Source organism: Ipomoea nil, unplaced genomic scaffold (genome assembly GCF_001879475.1).
Source record: "Ipomoea nil cultivar Tokyo-kokei standard unplaced genomic scaffold, Asagao_1.1 scaffold3030, whole genome shotgun sequence".
Classification (NCBI taxonomy): Eukaryota; Viridiplantae; Streptophyta; class Magnoliopsida; order Solanales; family Convolvulaceae; genus Ipomoea; species Ipomoea nil.
In genome coordinates, this window is record NW_017619458.1 from 2,689,801 (window position 1) to 2,694,823 (window position 5,023).

A 5,023-nucleotide genomic window follows, 5' to 3' on the forward strand; every position below is an offset into this window, starting at 1 on the left:
TATCATTTATTTACTACGTCGCAAAAAAAAAAAAAATCAACATTGCATTTAAAAAAGAGTTAAATCCACTTTTGGTCCTACATTTATTGCGCAATGGACACATTTTGTCCGATTTTATTAATTTTGCCACATTTTGCCCAGACTTTTTAAAAGGTGAACACTTTTGGCCCACCTTTATATTTGGCGTTAAGTAGAAGGGCAATTCTGTCCTTTCATGTGCAATTCTTCATTAGCCTTCAATTTTTAAGTTCACTCGCGATTTTCTTCACCATTTGCTAATAAACCATAAGGCATTAGCGTCATGCCTTAAAAATTAACGCTAAATGGTGAATTGCCAGAGGTTAGGAATAGGGGTTGTGGCATATTTGGTGCTCACTCATCTGCCAAACCAAGAAAAGATTTGAATTCCACAGAATACAGATGGGATGGGATCATGTCAAAAGTTCATTTTCAATCCTTCAATGAAATCAATCCTGGTCAAAATCTTCTGCTTCCTCATTTTCGAGCAAGAGCTGTTCCAGGACATCTTCCAGCTCTTCCCCAAAGTCGTCTTGCTGCAATTCACCTGCTTCCTCTAAATTTTCATCAACTTGCATCGCTTCTTCCTGGTCTACAGGTTCTATAGCCAACTGAAGACCACATCCTGTTTGTTGATAGAATGCATCCTAAGACAATCCCTCGCCAAGTGTCCACGGTTGCCACCGTTTTCACGATTGCCACTGCCACTTGGACAATCCCTCACCAAGTGATCGTATCCACCACACATGTAGCACCCCCCACCACCTCTACCGCCGTCGCCGCTATTCCGATCGCAGTCCCTGGCTAAATGTCCAGTCCGCCCACAATTATAACACTCCCCACCTCGCCGCCGCCTCTGTATCCATTCCCGTTCCTCCGATTATAACCACCACCGCCACCGTTCCGAAGTCGTAACCTACGCGGCTATTCCCCTGCCACCCCCCGCCGCCACGGTTATCCTCAAGCAGCTCGTCATTAGGTCCGGTCATATCAATGGCCTGAAACCTATCCCCCTTCAGGGGCGGAGCCAGGATTTGTTGGTGCGTGGGGCCAATCACAATTTGAGAGAGAATAATAAAATATATTAATATTTATTTAATATATTCCAAACTACATCATTATATTACAAATCTACTAAAATTTAGAACGTCTGCATGTCACGAAAATCATTTATAAATAAATCTATACTAAATTGTTTTGCAATTTATTTTTCAATGTATACTAACAAACAATATTTCCCGCCGCCCCTAATTGCATTTAATATTTCTTGAGATTGAAGTTGCAAAGTTTGGAAAAGCATATTAGTTCAAATGCTATTATATCAAAGAGATAAAAACAATCTCACTTGTTGTGACCAATGATCAAGAGCCGTGAGCCGTCAGTCCACAACGAATCACCATTCACCAAACAACAAAATGGAGGCTTCTGGGTACTGTTAGACAATATGTGATTGTGTATGTTCAAAAAGAAGAAATCATATTTTTGGCAAAGGCCAATTCCTAAAGATTTTAAAAGTTTAGTTTGAAAGTTTTTGTTTGGAGAGTACATATACATTGGTTGCAAATTATGCTGTGGAACCGTACCCACCTAGCAAGGTGGTCACGATTTCAAAACTGTTCATAATTATGAATATATAGTTCAAAAATTATGAACATATAGTTCTATAATTATGAACATAGAGTTGTAACATAATTATGAACATATAGTTATGTAATTATTGTAACACCCCCCAAACAAGACCTATATAAAAGCCTTAACACATGCAGATTAAACGACAAAACTAACACAGCGGAAGATAAAACGAAACTGGATAAAAGAAATCCAACGGGGTGTCACGCCACGTCTACCAAACATGGTAAACGCTACGGCAAACAATCTGCAAGTGTATACATCTATCCCAAAACATCAGTCTAACTACATTGGCGCACAGGCCACAAAAGCAAGGATAAAGGTGCTAAGCAACCAGGCTCTAGACATCGCGCTCGTCTAAACATCACCTGAAAGATACAAAGATAAACATTGGGACGACGCCCGGTCAGCGAATAATGCTGGTACCCACCAATACCGTTAAGTACCATATATAGATAGATATAAGTCATAAAAACCATTGTTGAAACGGAATACATATATATAAGTCAAAACCAAGATCAACAGTCAACACAAGACTCATCAGTCTCAAAGATAACACGGGAACACATCCCAAACCACAAGGGTTAACCACACGCAAAGAATAAAGACTCACCCAACGGCAACACATGCCGAAGCAACACATGCCTCCGTGACTACACACGTCACGAGAGAAGATCACACAACGCCGGCTTTACAAGCCCTCGCAACATCACCCATCACGAGTTGGTATGCCTTCCTTATGCCCTGTTCCAACCTTATGGCTACCCCCAACCTTGTACCTTCTTTCCAACCATTACCTCCAGGACCCCTGTACTTCTCAGTCCAACCTTATTCCCCGGGACCGTCGTCCCCCACCAACGACCACCAACGAAACCACCAATTCACGGTAACACATGCCCGGATAACACATGTTATCCCCCAAAAACGTGGACCCATCACTCAGGCCACAACTCCATAATCACGTCACGGCCACCACGAGGACCGCTGCAATACCTTGGTGACTAGTGTCCCATACCACTAATCGTGCAATCCAGGTAAAGCCACACACGCACCACAACTCAACAAGAGTCAAGCAACGGATCACAACGAAGGTATGAAACATACTCAATCAAGGAACGGGTCACTGCCCAACAACATCAACGATGAATAACACAAGTTATCATCAACCAATCGGAAGGTACAAACCACACACACGCTAGCATTAAGACAATAAACTAGCATGCTTAACAACGGAGAAACTCAAGATAGTTTCGAGGAACACACAAGACACCTCTTGGTCCAACGAAACACAATGTTGAACACATAGCACGATTCAAGACACCAAAGTCCTACATGGATACCTACCATATGGTTCTAGACGTACGAAACATCAAGAAGACACTCAAATAGTTCTACAAAAGAACAACGGGAAGTTAAAAGACCAAATACCGAGTCAAACGGATCACGGGGAACAAATCCCGAACAAACACCACTTGTGTACCCGCGGGTGGACCCACGGGTAGTGCCCCACCCGTGGTTCCGCCCGCGGGAACACATTCCCACAGGCCTATGTACCCGCGGGTAGGTCGGCGGGTGGTGCCCCGCCCGCCGTTCCGCCCGCGGGAACATTCCTGTTCCACAACAAATCCCTTCGGGGATTTTCTTCTCCAAACACAAATTCAAGTCCAAAACATGCCAAATCTCACCTAACACAACAAAATGACTTGAACCATGGAAAATGCCAAGCAATGGCACAAAGGAACCCTAAACACAAGCTCTAGATATGCAATATCACAAGACAAATGCATAAACCCTCACATTTCATAGCAAAACACAAGTAGAATCCAAGAAATCACATATAGGTAAGCAAAATAGGTTTTGTAGAGCATGGGTTACCTCTTGAAGACCAAAAGACTTCACTTGACACCACAACAAGCTCTCCACAAGGCTTACTTTCCAAACCCACTTCAAGATCAAACCAAAAGATCATAAAGATCCTACCTTTAAGAAAAAGACAACTAAGATGGAACCAAAAACACAAGATGAACTTAGATCTTACCCTCCTAGATGCCCAAATAGGTGAAAGGTTGAATCTTGGAAGCAAATCTTGGAATCTTGACAAGGGTCTCAACTTGGCTTGGAGTATAAGCTACACTTCTTTTCTAGAGAGAAGGTAGAACTAATTTCTAAGAATTGTAGGGAATGAAATGAAGAAGTCTTCTAGGTTAGGTTACAATACTAACTCTTGGTGAAAAGACAAGAATACCCTTACTAACCCTTAGAAAGTGTAAGGAACAAGGGAACTCCCCTCAAAGCACAAGGTACAACACAATTTAAAGGTTGACTAGTCAAATACTAGTCCTTGAGTATTAAAAATCAGGATTTTAGGAATTAATTCCTCAAATACAATAGGATTAATTACTCAATTAATCCATGGATTGAATGTGGATTTTTGGGGTGTCACAATTATGAATATAGAAATTCAATAATTGTGAATATGAAGTTCAAAAATTATGAATATATAAATTTATAATTATGAACATATAATTCAGTAATTATGAACATAAAGTTATGTAATTGTGAATATAGAGTTCAATAATTATGAATATGAAGTTCAAAAATTATGAATATATATAATTATAATTAGGAACATATAGTTCAGTAATTACGAACATAAAATTCTGTCCACCTTGCAAGGTGAACACGATTCCACGGCATATAGATGTGTACTTTGGTGAGGGGGGCTAAAATTATACTATTGGAAGAATAATAATATACTATTAACAATTTTATCTTATTTGGGGGGTGCGGGGGGCCAAGGGCCCAAGCTTCACAGTTAGTATGTTCATCTAAATCTTCCCCCTATTAGCTATTAGCATTAATAATTTTTTTTTTGGAGGGGGGGGGGGGGGAGGGGGGGGGGGGGGGGGCAAGGCCCCCTGTAATTACAATGTCCCTCCGCCCTTGTCCCCCTTCTTGATTACATCAAACTCCACCTCCTGGCCTTCGTGTAGTGTCCGGTAGCCCTCGGATTTGATTGCCGTCCTATCCCCCTCAGCCTCGCCCTCGCCCTCCGGCTTGATGAATCCATAACCCTTCTGGTTACTGAACATCACCACTGTCCTTCTCATCCTTGCCACTACCCACAGCCATTGATCAAATGGTAAAGCCATACACCTAATTTGTTGATAGCGTCTACAAATGGTGAAGAACATCTGAACTTAAAAATTGAAAGCTGATGAAGAATTGCACATGAAAGGACAGAATTGCCCTTCTACTTCACGGTAGCTTAACGCCAAATGTAACAGTGGACTAAAAATGTCCACCTTTTGAAAAGTCTGTGCAAAATGTGGTAAAATTAATAAAACCGAGCAAAATGTGTCCATCGCGCAATAAA

General features: G+C 41.4%; 1 pseudogene; it reads right to left on the minus strand.

Annotated features, from left to right (window-relative positions):
• Nucleotides 1–467: 467 nt before the first annotated feature.
• Nucleotides 468–4,799, minus strand: LOC109163534 (annotated as a pseudogene).
• Nucleotides 4,800–5,023: the final 224 nt, after the last annotated feature.